Source organism: Glycine max, chromosome 4 (genome assembly GCF_000004515.6).
Source record: "Glycine max cultivar Williams 82 chromosome 4, Glycine_max_v4.0, whole genome shotgun sequence".
In the NCBI taxonomy this organism is placed as follows: domain Eukaryota; kingdom Viridiplantae; phylum Streptophyta; class Magnoliopsida; order Fabales; family Fabaceae; genus Glycine; species Glycine max.
Genome location: NC_016091.4, coordinates 40,989,666 through 41,005,480, shown reverse-complemented (window position 1 = coordinate 41,005,480; position 15,815 = coordinate 40,989,666). Strand labels below are relative to the sequence as shown.

General features: G+C 39.0%; 1 long non-coding RNA gene across 1 annotated transcript; it reads right to left on the bottom strand.

The window, feature by feature from the left end:
* Positions 1–7,151: 7,151 nt before the first annotated feature.
* LOC102666349 (uncharacterized) lies at positions 7,152–9,638 on the bottom strand. Its single transcript, XR_003266816.2, has 4 exons — positions 9,199–9,638; positions 8,922–9,038; positions 8,313–8,425; positions 7,152–8,233 (listed from the first exon to the last, which is right to left on the bottom strand). It is a non-coding gene; the product is annotated as an uncharacterized lncRNA (long non-coding RNA).
* Between the last annotated feature and the right edge of the window lie 6,177 nt (positions 9,639–15,815).

Sequence of the window (15,815 nt, the reverse complement as noted above, 5' to 3'; positions counted from 1 at the left end):
AGCACTGCTTTTTGACAAAAAGAAGAATGCGAGGTAGCTTTTCAATTTCCCTCACTATGGGGTAGACCGATTTTTCATTTTAATTCTGAAGGGCACATTGATGCAACAACAAATGGTTGAACACTAGAATAATATAGAAAATGGACAAGAGTAAGAAAGGTGTGTACCTGTTAACCAAGTCACATGGTAAGATATCATGTTCCATCTTTTCTATTCGAGTATCATTAATGATGGAGCATTATCTTTGAAAAATAAATTGACCTTGTATTCAGATTTTAGAGAAGATTTTTTTTTCTAAATAAAAAAAACTAGTGGAGACTCTCTCTATATGTTAGTATCCTTTTTACTTTCACCTTATATATAAAATAGAAATATCGCTCACGGTTAGTGACAAAGAATAATTACTACTCCTGGTAAGAACAATTTCATATTAATACCATAATCAATAAAAAAAAAATATATGACATGTTCCATTGATTGATAATCAAGTTCTAAAAAAAAATAAAAATACAGCCATTGACTTCAAATGATCATGGGAGCATATTGTTGTCATCCTTCCAATTTTACATCTATAACAAAACCATGTACTGATTCTGCTTTTTAAGTTCTTAAATATGTGATTCTCTATTTTATATGACACTAGTCGGTATTTTATATGACACTAGTCGGTAACCCGTGTATACGCACGAGTCATGTTCGCCAATTGATTTCCGATGCAAGAATTAAAAGAAAGGTATTGTAAAAAAAGAAAAAAAGACTAACATTGATATTAAAGAGTTTGATATTGGAAATTAATCCTCAACCTTAGGAAGTTAGGCACCAAATAACAACACACATCGCACGTCACCAAATTGCCACAGAGAATAGCTAAATTGAATTCAAATTTATATTACCGATATCAAGGAGTAATTTAGGAACGCCGTCATCAAGCAAAGCAAGTAGTTCAAGAGCTCTCTCTGATAGAGTCGCCTATTTGGCACAAAGGAATTAATTAATGAATGAATTTCAGAAAGAAAGAAAATTGAATTGGGAATGAGAAGAAGAAGAAGAAAAAGAAGAAAGGAAAAACCTGAATTTGAACAATACGGGAAGCTCTGTGGCACGCGTCAACAAATGAGGCAAAACACCATCAAGCAAAATAAGGACCAAAAGCATCAATAACAAAGTCTGGGTGATTTGGGAAGTGATAAGTTGTACAAAGAATATTTAGTTAAAATTATTTTCCAAAAATTTATATGGGAAGTGGATCGGAGTAAATAAAATTTTACCACTAAACTGACCCAAATCCAAAGTGGCAAAAACAGAGATCGAAAAGGAAAAGGAGAATGCGCACATCTTTGGTGTTTCACTGGCAGGTCCAGGTCGTGCAGTCAACAAAGGTTGAAGAGCTTTGACTACAATGCTCATGTTTGGTCTGAAATCAACTTCATATTGCACACACAATGCAGCAACAACGACCATTTGTAATTAACCAAGTATCACGTGGTTATCCATGAGTATTGTTCAAGTATATATTTTATCAATAAGGACAGTTGTTCTGGGTATCTGTTACAACCATAGGCATAGCACGAGACAACACAGAGGAACCAAAGGCAATAGCAGAACCACATTTAGAAACAATTCAAGGAATAGAATTAAGGCCAAAGAGGGCAATTGTTAAGCCTCCGTACCTAAGGGATTTTGTGGAAAAGTGAGTGGAGGCAGGGTGCCTTGCAGTGACACGCAGCATGATCCTCAAATCCTCAGATTCTGTTTGTCCGCTGAGGTGGCACGTATCCATTAAAATGCATAATTCCTTTTGTTTGTCTTTTTCCTCCAAGGCAAATTGCCAAAAGCACCATTAGGATTGTTAGAATCAGAGAAAAACTCTATACAAAGAGTAGCAATGTAACTAATGGAAGCAAGCAAATAATACGAATTTTCCCTTCTTACCTTGTTTCTGGAGACACCTAGGTCTCGAAAGCTAGGTTCTTTTCGTAGCTCTTAACATTTCTGGTGCTTTCATTTTCTTCTCCTCCAATGGCTTCGCACGATAAGTCTACCCTGGATCGTATTGAAGATGCAATAGCAAAACTCGTAGCCAGCCAAATTCAGGTCACTGATAAGCTTGAGGACTTGCTCCTCCGCCTCTCGAACCTGGAACACACTGCCACCACCCACTCCCCTTCATCTTCCTCGGCCAACCCCCACCACACAAACAGCATCATCACCCCTCCCAAAATGAAACTAGATGTTCCTTGTTTCGATGGCTCGGACCCTTCAGGGTGGATTTTTAAAATTTCCCAATTTTTTGCTTACCACTCAACCCCAGAATCCGAGAGACTCACCATAGCCTCCTTCTACATGGAAGGGCCAGCTTTAGCCTGGTTCCAATGGCTTTCCCGCAACCACCAACTCACAACCTGGGCTAGTTTTCTCGAAGCCATTGAGGCTCGCTTTTCTCACTCCCCATATGAAGACCCAACTGGGATTCTTTTCAAATTAACCCAGAAGGGCACCGTCTCTCAGTACCTTCAGCAATTCGAAACCCTTGCAAACCGAATCGTCGACCTCTCCCCCTCCCTTCTCCTCAGTTGTTTCGTTTCGGGTCTCGACCCCGACATACGACGGGAGGTGCAAGCCCTCCAACCCCTAACCCTTGTCCACGCCGCAGGACTAGCCAGACTTCAGAAGGAAAAATTAGCCGACAATCGCAGCGCGTTTTGTGGCCGCGCCACCTTCACCACTAGCCCACCTCCACCTCAACCCCAACCACCACCTACCTTACTCCCCTCCACAACCTCAACACATCCCCCGCCTCTCCCTCTGCTACCCACTCCACCCAAGCCCCCTCCCTTGCCTCTCAAGCGCCTTACTCCGGCCGAAATGGCTCTCCGCCGTGAGCAAGGTCTTTGCTTTAACTGCGATGACAAATTCACCAAGGGACACCGCTGCGCCTCCCGTTTCTCCCTTCTAATCGCGGACGAAGATAACCCTCCAGAACCTTCAGACCCTTTTATACCCAACCCTAACCCGAGCCCCGAAAACCCGAACCCGCCCAACTCAAACCAACCCGAACAACCCCATGCCCAAATAAGTTTTTGTGCCCTGTCGGGCCACTCTCCGCCGGAAACACTCCGTCTCCTCGGCCAAGTGTCTCACCACGCCGTCGTCGTCCTCGTAGACGGCGGCAGCACGCACAATTTTGTGCAGAATCGCCTTGTTCGTCATCTGGGCCTCACTCCACAACCAACCTTCCCCTTGCATGTCCTTATCGGGAACGGGAATGAGATTGAATGTCACACGATTTGCCCCAATACAATGATTCAAATCCAAGGATATACATTTACCACTGACTTGCGTGTCTTGCCTATATGTGGGGCCGATATCGTTCTCGGCGTCCATTGGTTAAAGTCTCTCGGACCAATTTTAACTGATTACACCAACTTAACGATGAAATTTAATCATCAGGGAGCACTTATCGAACTCTGGGGTGACTTAGTCCAAGACCTTCAAGTGGTCTCTCCCCCGCAGCTCCGTCGTATGATTCAGACGGATTGTGTCAGTGACTTCTTCCACATCCAGGTCTGTTCCTCTATACACACTTCTCCCAACACACCCCCAGAAATTCAATCCCTCTTACACAAATTTGAGTCCCTGTTCCAACCACCATCTTCCCTACCCCCATCCCGACCGACAAACCACTGCATCCACCTCACCTCAGCCTCATCCCATGTAAACGTAAGACCTTATAGATACCCTTATTATCAAAAATACGAAATAGAAGCCCAAGTTTCAGCGATGTTTCAGACCGGCATCATCCGCCCAAGTAACAACCCATTCTCTTCACTTGTGCTTCTTGTCAAAAAGCGTGATGGGTCCTGGCGGTTCTGCGTTGATTACCGCGCCCTCAACGCACTGACAATCAAAGACCGTTTTCCTATTCCCACAATCGATGAGTTGTTGGACGAGCTCGGCGGCGCCACCTGGTTCTCAAAGCTGGACCTCATGCAAGGCTACCACCAAATCTTGATGAACGAAGCAGACATCAACAAAATGGCGTTCAGGACGCACCAGGGACACTACGAGTTCCTGGTGATGCCTTTCGGCTTATGTAACGCCCCCTCAACTTTCCAAGCTACGATGAACAACACCTTTGAACCTTATTTGCGTAAATTCGTTATCATCTTCTTCGATGATATACTAATTTATAGCAAGTCTTTCATGGAGCACCTGAACCACTTGAACACCGCCTTCGAGGTTCTTCGTGACAATAAATTCTTCCTTAAACTTTCCAAATGCTCCTTTGCTACTCAGCAGGTCGAGTACTTGGGGCACATCGTGTCTCCTCGTGGTGTAGAACCCATGGCAGCTAAGATTGAAGCGGTCCACCAATGGCCCACCCCTAACTCTGTTAGAGCCTTAAGGGGTTTTCTGGGACTATCGGGATTTTATGGACAATTTATCAGAGGATATTTGTCAATTGCGGCTCCACTGACCCTCCTTTTGACCAAGGATGCATTCCAATGGAATGAAGCAGCTGATAAAGCTTTCAATCAACTCAAGGAAGCCTTATGTCGTGCCCCAGTCCTCCACCTGCCGGATTTCTCCATTCCCTTCGTCGTCGAAACTGACGCGTCCGACGAAGGCATGGGGGCGATATTGTCTCAACACAACCACCCAATTGCATTCTTCAGTCAGCAATTTTCCCCCAAACTTCTCCGCGCGTCCACGTATGTCAGGGAACTTGCCGCCATTACCGCCGCCGTCAAAAAGTGGCGACAATATCTTCTCGGCCACCCTTTTACAATCTTAACTGATCACCGCAATCTCAAGGACCTGATGACACAAGCGGTGCAAACACCAGAGCAACATCGTTATTTGGCGCGCCTCTTAGGTTTTGACTACACCATTCAGTACTGTTCTGGGCATTCCAACACGGTGGCTAATAGCCTGTCCCGGCGGTCAGAAAATTCCCAAAACACATTTTTTCTGCTAACAATTTCGAATTTCATTTTCTTGTAGGAACTACGCAGGGAACTTAACACCAACACTGAATTCTTGGCTCTACGCGACCAAATTCTCACTACACCAGAGAAATATCCAGATTATTCTATTCAGAATGAGCTTATTCTGCAGAAGGGCCGCATATGGCTCCCCCGGGAGTTTCCATTCATCTCCACTGTCCTCGAGGAATTTCATTCCACCCCCACGGGTGGTCATATAGGCATTGCGAAGACCCTGGCCCGAATTAGTGAGAATTTCGTGTGGCCCTCAATTAAGAAAGATGTTCAGCTCTTCATCTCCTCATGCCTGGTGTGCCAATAAACAAAGAATGATCACAAGAAGAGCTCAAGTCTTTTGTGCCCGCTTCCGGTTCCGGCGAGACCCTGGGAAGATCTTTCCCTGGATTTCATTGTCGGCCTTCCTCCGTACAAGGGTCACTCTGCACTATTTGTCGTAGTCGATAAATTCTCGAAGGGTGTACACTTGGGGTCACTTCCAGCTCATTACACGACATTTGAAGTAGCCCGCCTGTTCATTGAGATTTCTGGGAAAATCCATGGTCCACCACGAAGCCTCGTCTCAGATCGAGACCCCGTCTTCATCAGTCGTTTTGGCAGGAGTTGTTTAAACTCAGCGGCACGACCCTCCGCATGAGTACTGCCTACCATCCACAGACGAATGGGCAGACGGAAGTGATGAACAGGATACTCGAGCAGTACCTCCGAGCATTCGTGCACACAAAATCGGCAACGTGGGGACGCTTCCTTATGTGGGCTGAGTGGTCCTACAACACTTCAGTCCACTCAACCACGAGCATGTCACCATATGAGGTCACCTTCGGTAAGAAACCCCCAAACTTCCCTCAATACCTCGCCGGAGATTCCAACGTTGATGCTGTGGATACATGGCTTATTGATCGCGACACGATGATTCAAAGTTTGACCAAAAAGTTACATAAGGCACAACAAGCCCGTATGAAGGAAATTGCAGATAAGAAAAGAAGAGAGGTTGACTTCGAAGTGGGCAACTGGGTCTTGGTCAAATTATGCCCTCAATGTCAGTCAACAGCTTCAGGAGGTAACTACACCAAGCTCGCAAAGCGATTCTACGGCCCCTTTCAGATTGTCCAAAAGCTTGGACCTGTCGCTTACAAGCTCGCACTTCCGGAATCCTCAAGAATCCATCCTGTCTTTCACTGTTCATTACTACGGCCCTACCACACACCAGTCACCTCCACGATCACCCCTGCAATTCTCCCTGATTCAGCTGAGGATAATCAACCCCTTATAACTCCTCTCACCATCTTAGACACCAAATGGGAAGGTCAAGAACCCGAAAGACAGTTGTTTGTACTAGTCCAATGGGCGGGCCTTTTATCGGAAGACACATCCTGGGAGCCATGGATGACCTTGAAGGAGACTTACAACCTTGAGGACAAGGTTGTTCTTGATGCGGGAGGGAATGTTACAACCATAGGCATAGCACGAGACAACACAGAGGAACCAAAGGCAATAGCAAAACCACATTCAGAAACAATTCAAGGAATAGAATTAAGGCCAAAGAGGGCAATTGTCAAGCCTCCGTACCTAAGGGATTTTGTGGAAAAGTGAGTAGAGGCAAGGTGCCCTGCAGTGACACGCAGCACGATCCTCAAATCCTCAGATTCTGTTTGTCCGCTGAGGTGGCACGTATCCGTTAAAATGCATAATTCCTTTTGTTTGTTTTTTTCCTCCAAGGCACATTGCCAAAAGTACCATTAGGATTGTTAGAATCAGAGAAAAACTCTATATAAAGAGTAGCAATGTAACTAATGGAAGCAAGCAAATAATACGAATTTTCCCTTCTTACCTTGTTTCTGGAGACACCTAGGTCTCGAAAGCTAGGTTCTTTTCGTAGCTTTTAACAGTATCTGTGTTTCAATAAAGATTCCCAAAGAGAGAAAAAATTGTATATTGTTTCTACATTAAAACATTTGTATATTTTCCTCTAGCATAATGACTCTTACTAAAATTAAAATCATAAAAAACATAAAGACATTGTCTTCGAATTGCTCAACTAATTAATATATCCAACAAATTTCCACCTAAAGGGAATGATACAACAGTTTTAGATTCAAAATTTGGTCTTTTGATGCTATCTCTAGAGTTTTCCAATCCATATGCATATAATTTCAAATAATTTATAATCTATAGAATATTTTCACGGACATTCAATACCACCTTAGCAAGAGAATGGGAGAATAAAATAAAATTGTTCAGGTGCTTTTCGCTTTTTATCAGCAAGGGCTTCCCGTTCAAGACGCACGAACCGCTGGTAGGGTTGAATGCCAGAATCATCATTATCATCAACAAAGTCCAAAGGATTCATCCCGGTTTTGAACCTGAAAGTATATTCCTCTTCATCTTCTTCCATGTCAGTGTCCTCCATGTATGTTTTCCTATATATATATATGTCCTATTATGATGGGTCTATAGTTTGTAGCCTATAGTTATAATATCTATCCATGGTTTGGAAATGTCAGATTTCGAGAGAGATAATTTCCTGTTTTTACTTTGAGGTGAAATTGTTTATAGGCAAAATCAAATGCCTACCTCATTGCCAAATTCACTTTACAGAAACTATCTAAACCTAATTAATCAATTTACCATGAACTCACTTGTTAAACTTAAATTCATCCAAACTCAGTTTCACAAATTAGCTGAATGATAATAACTTCATATTAACACTTTATTATTTATTATCAGTATCTTAATAATTAGATACCATTTCTAGGGCATCTATCGCTTTTGAAATGTAAATGTTCTTTAAAAACCAAAACAGTACATGAACATTTCCTCAAAGTCATAATCGCTTGTAATTGTCAAGTTTATTATGCTGTCATACAACTTTTGACTTTTGAGAAAGTGCATTAGTACAACCAACACCTAACTATGAAACTAATAAAGCCAATTTTTTCGCTTTCATAACAAAACTAAATATAAAACTGCTAGCAAGCAAGCATAAAAGTGACCAATGAGAGTTTATATGCTACATCAAGTTAGGCTGCTTAACTCACAAAATTGGAGAAATGCTGATAAAAAAAATACTGTATGGAGAAATTTCCCCTGAACTGAACATTTTTTTTGCCATACCCATTGGGTTCTGAAGGCACACCGCCATTTTATTTGCCTTACTGTAGCTCCCCAACTGGTGCCTCATTGAGCCACAGGAAATGAATGAAGTCGTATAATTTTGCACTAACACTAACCTGCTCATGATTAAAAAAAAACAAAATCATTCAAGACGAAAACAATTGAGTAATTTAGAGAAAGGTTTAACTTTGTGACCTTATATGGAGTTGGGTTAAGCCTCCTCATGTGGTCAGGTCGCATTTGCTCAAGTTGATTGATGCATTGCTCTCTGATATCTCTTAGAGCTGGTAAAGTATCTTTCTTTATATCTTCAAAAAAGAATAAGCAGGTTACTATAGAAAAGTAAAAATTGACAGTCATGAGCTGCATGCACTGAAATGACTGAATATATATATGAATTGCAGATAAATGCTGGTATTGGTAAGCCACTTTATATATTCCAGAGTGCAACCTAGTTTTCAGATAACAAACATTTCATGCAGGAACTAATAAGATAATATATTTTGCAACCATAGGATTAACAGATGAGGCAATAAATTTCTTTTCTTAGTTTAAAGGGGTAGTAAGGGTTAGTGTGGCAGGTTCAAAAGCTACACAACCAAATTATACAGTTGGTTAATAATGAATCATGGGATTGTACTTATAAACGATGTAATTGAAAACTCAACTGGCCGCCCACCATCCATGATTAACAAATATGGCTTATAATTAAAAACATCAGTGTGCAATAGAATTTTGAAAGAGGAAAAGTGTGCGAAGCTAATTCAAGGATAAGAAAAAAGAGAGAGAGAAGAGAGCGTTTACCTGCAGCGGCGCGACAGAAGGAGTGAAACCGTTATTGGAGAATGCTCTTTCGGAGCAGAGGCAGAGCTGTAAATTTACCTCAATACACCCGCTCCCCGGGGCCAGACTGACCTTATACTGAGGGGGGTTTCAAAATTAATACATTATTATTTATTTATTTCAATTTCAAATAATATATAATCTATAGAATATTTTCATGGGCATTCAATACCACCTTAGCAAGAGAATGGGAAAATAAAATAAAATGAAGAAAAATACACTAAATTAAAGTAAGCACCTTAGTAATAGCTTTGGGTGGGTATTCTCCTCCTAGTCTTTGTATCAACACACTGCCTGACTTTATCCTCACCGAGTTTTGGTGTAGCCAGAAACAATATACATCAATTGTTGTCATCAGTTTCATCAGCTAGGATTTTAGAATCGACAATAGACCATAATAAAAAGCTAAGTTGTTGAGGTTGGAGAGAGCGTGTCCAGCATCGCAAGCATCCCACCCGCGGAGCTCACCAAAGTCGTCGCCATGATTTCGCGAAGAGGAGTGGAATTCGAATAGCTAAGGTTAGGGTTAGGGTAATAATAAGAAGAAGAAGATGAAAGGGAAAACCTAATTTGAACAATACGGGAAGCTATGAGGCCATCACGTAGTTGAGGGATGGCTTTTTGCTTGCTCCGGCACCAGCTGTTTTAGTGCTTTAAGAAAAAGAAGACGTGTTGCTGTTGAAAAAAAAGCAAAACACGTGTCCAAAACAGGTGAGCAAGTGGAGTCTGGGAAATCAGACACATGTAAGAAGCACGAGAGTGAGAAATGAAAGGGCTAAAAGACCCAAAAATTAAGGAAATGAACAGGTGTCACAATCTTAGATAGGGATATTTTAGGAATTTCCAGGGGTATCTCTTTTATAGATAGTATATAGATATCTTACATTTCAAATTTAAGCCTAATTTAATCTTACAAAATTAATTATTCTCTATTTATATACTTTAATTTGGTCATACCTAAATGGAGCCTAAAATAAGAAAGCCGGTGCCAACTTAAAAGTGTCATCAATATCTGAAACCCTGCAACAAGAAGACCTCTTCTGATTAAGTTCAGCTTTGGACATTGGTAGCAATACTAACTAAATGAAAGCTAACAGGAACATGTCAATTGGGAAATGGAAATTATGTCAAGATAAATGGAAAATCTGGTGTACTGTGAGTTATCCCTAGAAAGTTTGGAAACAGTAATAATTAGTGTAATGGAAAAGGCAGAGAAATATCAGGTGATTTGAGATACCAAAATACTTGTATTCAATAAGAGCAAGGATATCACTTTAAAGCAGTAGAATATATGCTATGCTATCATTCTCAATCCAGCTTCATCATTGCTGCATTTAGAAAACCATAGCAAAAAGTCTCTTTTTCCCCATTTCTACAAGGTTCAGCAGAGTATATATCCTAATGTTTTGACTTGTTACATTCAAATTGCGCGTCTAAGACATGGAACCTGAATAAAAGTTAACATATATTGGATATCAATACTGTATTGTTTCAAGTATAAGCATATACAAAATTAAATAAACAAATAAAAATGATTGTTTTATAAACATACTAGAGAACTTCATTTTTAAATTCTGAATTGATAATCCTCAATTAACACAAGAGCATAAAAAGCTACTCAAGAAGGATTTCATTAGAATGAAGAGAAAGCTATTCACCTTGAAGTTTGAAACAAATTCCTGTAACTTGTAACAAATTTACAGGTTTCAATGTAAAGAACATGACGGGGCTCTCAGGTAAGATTTGTTTGGTTTTATTCCAATTTCTTTTAAAATATCTTTTAACCTGTTGAGATTGTTGGTTCATTCCAATATGGCCCAGATCATAGGGACGTTCAACTGATGCTTGATTGATCATATTGTAGAGTTTCAAGCCAAAAGGGACATGCATATTGAGAATTGAATTTTTATCACTAAGGTTTAGGTGATTTAAATGCAAAAGTGGAAGATTGCATTTTACTAGATGAATCTTAATTGAATGGATGTATTGGAAGTTGTTTTTTATTTCAACTACCAAGAGAACTTATTTATTATAGTTGGTGACAATCTTCACTATAAATAGAGAAGAGATTTAGTGGAGACACAACACATGTAGAGAGAGTGTGCGAAAAGAAAGATTGTGAAACAAAGTCACTTTGCATGTTGAGAGAAAAGTGTCTTTGTGTGAGAGTGTTATCATTTCTTGTAAGCATTGAGTGAAGTACTCAGATTTGTAGAGTAATACACTATTTAGGGTAGGTTACAATCTTGTAATCATTTTTGTGACAGTGAAATATTTTTTTAGACGATTCTGTGGACGTAGGCAAGAGGTATCGAACCACGTTAAATTCTTGTGTTTGTTATTATTTTTCTACGGTGTAATATTTGTTGTGTTCTCAGGATTCTTTGTGAGTGTGAGTAATTTTATTTATGAGAGCGTTGATTACCCAACAATGGTATCAGAGCTATGGCCGGGAGCACACAAAGGTTCGAGATACCATTGTTTGATGGAAAAATAAATTTTATGATTTGGCAGAGTACTATTCAAGACCTTTTGGTGTAGCAAGGTCTTGATCATGCGTTAGAAGATGAAAGACCGACTTCTATAAATGAAACCAAGTGGACTAAGATGCAAATGAGAGTTGTGAGCACGATTCGGTTAGCCCTTGCTCCCGAGATAAAACACAATGTGTTGAAGGAGATAACACCGAAGGCCTTGTGGATGAAACTCGAGAATATCTATGCGTCAAAGTTGCTAACCAATCGCCTTTGTTTGAAGATGGAGTTGTATCAACTCAAAATGGATATGGGAGGAGATCTCTATGACCACATCAACAAGTTCAATTACCTAGTAAGTCAATTGTTGAATGCAGATGATAAACTCTCTGATGAGGAGCAGGCGATGTTGTTGTTGGCCTCACTACCAAGGTCCTTCAAAGCTTTGGTTCAAACGTTGCTTGTGGGAATATCAACTTTGAATTTGGATGAGGTAATTGTCGCTCTTAGAGAAACTGTGAGAATGATGAGAACTGAAAATGTTGATGATGAACACCATGCAATAGTTGTGATGGAGTCTGAGCGAGGGAGAAATCATTCAAGGAGACATGATGGGTCAGGAGGAAGATCAAAATCGCAATCACGTCCGCAACAAGATATGAGTAACATGCAATGTTACTATTGCAGTGAGAATGGTCATGTGCAAGTGAGGTACAAACAAATGAAGGAGGACTTAAAGAAATTAAGATATATGAACAAAGATGGGGCCAACGCCCAAGCTAATGTAGTAAAAAGTGTTGAAGATGAAGATGATGTATTTTTGGCAACAAATGATGAGGTTGCTAAAACAAAATGGGTGATGGATTTTGTTGTCTTAAAGCATATTTGCAGAGATCGAGAGATGTTTGATACTTTGAAAACCGATGGAGAATTCGACCATTTCAAGTTAGGGAATGGTGTAAAAATAAAGGTTGAAGGCATAGGGAGTGTGAGGATGAAGCTCCATGATGGTGCTATTCGAACTTTCTCAAATGTGAGGTTCATACCTTTTACTATTGTCAATATGATTTCTATGGGGGAGATGACATCACAAGGGTACAAATATGTTGGTTCAAAGTGGGGATGCAAGGTGTACAAGGGGAGACACTTGGTGTTGTGATGATAGAAAAATAAAGGAAACATTTTCTATTTGGATGGTCAAGTCTTAAAGAGGAACCATGATAGCAAAGTGAAGAAGAAAGTGAAGTTTTATAATGTTATGGAAGTGTTGGGAGAGACTTCCGTTGGAGAGAGAGTTTGTTCACTTTCAAATTGATTGAAAAATATTTCTCTTTTGGCTTGAGGGGGAGAATTGTAGAGTTTCAAGCCAAAAGATAAGGCGCATGCATATTGGGAATTGGATTTTTATCACTAAGGTTTAGGTGGTTTAAATGCAAAGTGGAAGATTGCATTTTACTAAATGAACCTTAGTTGAATGGATGCATTGGAAGTTATTTTTTTGTTTCAACTTCCAAGAGAACTTATTTATTATAGTTGGTGAAAATATTCTATAAATATAGAAGATATTTAGTGGAGACACAACACATGTAGAGAGAGTGTGTGAGAAGAAAGATTGTGAAACAAAGTCACTTTGTTGAGAGAAAAATATCTTTGTGTGAGAATGTTATCATTTCTTGTAACCATTGAGTGGGGTACTCGGGTTTATAGAGTGATACACTATTTGAGATAGGTTACAATCTTGTAATCATTTTTGTGATAGTGAAATACTTTTTGAGATGATTTCATAGATGTAGGCAAGAGGTGTCGAATCACATTAAATTCTTGTGTTTGTTATTATTTTTCTACGGTGTAATCTTTGTTGTGTTTTCACGATTCTTTGTGGGTATGAGTAATTTTATTTGTGAGAGTGTTGATTACCCAATACATATGGATATTGGAAAGTCTAGAAGTTGCTCAGACTCAGCCAAGTCTTCCAGGGATTTTTCATTGCCTCGAATGGCAAACATCAAACATCAATTCAAACATAAAGGTTGATCATACTGAACCAACAATTTTATGGATGTCTAGATGTCAATAAACATAATAAAAAATGAGTAAATAATATATGCATTGACCGTGTCAAAAATATTTATATTTTCATCAAATCATAAATCATCATATATAGTCACTTTATTAATTTTTATAGTAGTTACCTTAAAAACTATACTACCGATCATAATGTAAAGGGTTTTTACAATGCTATTTAAAAAGTCGATTTTCTTGGGCTAATGGACTTCTGTATACATTATCTTCTTTGGAAATTTTGAATAGTTATTTGGTTTAAAAGGTAACTTTTATTCTCCAATGGATAAACATCGCATACCATATCACAATCATGCATGACGGGCAGTTTACGAGTTAAAACTGTTGGTGTGTATATATTTCAATGCTAAAAAAGTAAAGTACCCAAATCTTATGCCAAAGATATGAATCATCAGAACTAAGATAAGTTTTAATATTTTCATAATTCCAAACCAAAGGAAAGTTTCTACCTATTATATTGATGGTCTAGAGCATTCCAAGTTACATTTTTGAATTAAAAGTATAATTCCTTTTAAGCATTTGCCCTACTCTCATCACATGGCACAAATGAACTTCTGTTGGAGTTTCCACATAAACAACTCTTTTATTACCTTTCACTTCAACAAAGGTAGGATTTGTCAAGAATTTTTAACATGCTCTATTCTAAAGTCATGTGATAAGTGATGAGTGCAATCATAGTCCATTATGCACTAGCCAAGCAGGAGTTCTAAATATACTTAAATAGTTGAATAGCATGTGGTCAACAACTTAGACTTGACGATGTTGCTCCTTCTAAACATTTCAAACTATAAATTATATGCATGATTAAACTGTTAATTATTTTTGGATTTTATGCGTGGTCTGAACTAACAACATTTCACTTAAGATTTTCCTTCTGTACTTTGGGAAAAAGAAGGAAACTTCTACTTCTTTCCCTAGTTTATATCACAACTTGGGTAGTAAGGTTTTCAATTCATAGTCTAGTTTAGCTTAGTTTATTGACTTTTCCTAAATGTCAAGATATCCAATATTGTATGTAAACATTAAACAGTTCCCTTAGCAGTTGGACGAGGAGTAGTACATTTGAAGTTCTTGTGCATTTTTACCAGACTTTTTCATTTCTCTCTTCATCATAATTGCAACATAATCCTAACACTGATAAAACTTGCCATGTTGGAGTAATCTAGTAATACATTTTTCCAATTTTTTCTTCTGATATTGGAGTAATGCATGATGATAAAAAAAACTTGAACATTTTGGGCAAATGGAAGACTCCAGGAATCAATTAGCCAAATGCATCAACAGAAGGTATGATTTTGTTTCATGTCAGGCAATCATTTTTTTAATCATCTTCAAGTGCCAGATATGCTTGTTCATTAAATAACTTTTGGAATATTAGATTGGTATTTTAACATGTCTAGATGCCTTAGATTATGATCGCTACTGTAGAGTCTAGATTAATGAATTGTGTATCTTGATACTGACAAATTTTCATTTGCAGGAAAATATCAGAAAACACCAAGTGATTTCACTTGAATGTACTAGCCCGCTCTAGTAACTAATGTACTCTCTTTGTCTCTCTCTTTCAATTACTTTTTCTTCAAGATTAATCTTATTTGGGATTCTTTTTTCTTTTAATTTCTAGTTTCAGGAAGAGATAACTTTACTCATGATGATGGCCTGCAAGAATCCCAAACATTGTGTTGGGATCCCATTGCAAGGTATGAGACATAAGGGATTCCAATGTAGAGTTTATAAGGCTCTAGGCTCTTTAACCAGCTTTTGTGGTGTCTGGTGTGTTCATCAATTGGTATCAAAGCCTTCAACTGTGTCTGTTAGCTACAAACGAGGGCACATGTGGTGATGCTGTCAACATTCCAGTGTTTGCCTAGGATTAGTCAAAGGGTTAGTGCACAACCAGCCTGTGTGGGTGCTGAAGTATGGTAGGATTGTTAGGATTCAATTGCAAGGTATGGCACTTGAGTCCTACATTGGAAGTATGGGACTCCAATGTGGCCTTTATAAGGCCTTGCCCAGGTTCTTATCACATTGTCTTGGAATTTGAATTTGAATAACGAAGAACATCAGTTCACATTACCCGGTCGACCAAAAATTTATACCATTTCAGTAGTTAATCGCAATTATGTATCTTACATTCTCGAATTTGGCAGAGTCTTTTGTTGTTTCTAGTACTAACTGAAAGTGAGTTGCATAATTTGCATGCAAAATGTACCTCTTTGGAACCAGCTCTTAGCTATGCATTTTAAGTGGTATAAGCTTCATTATACTAATCATTTATCACTTATTCCTTTTTCAAAAC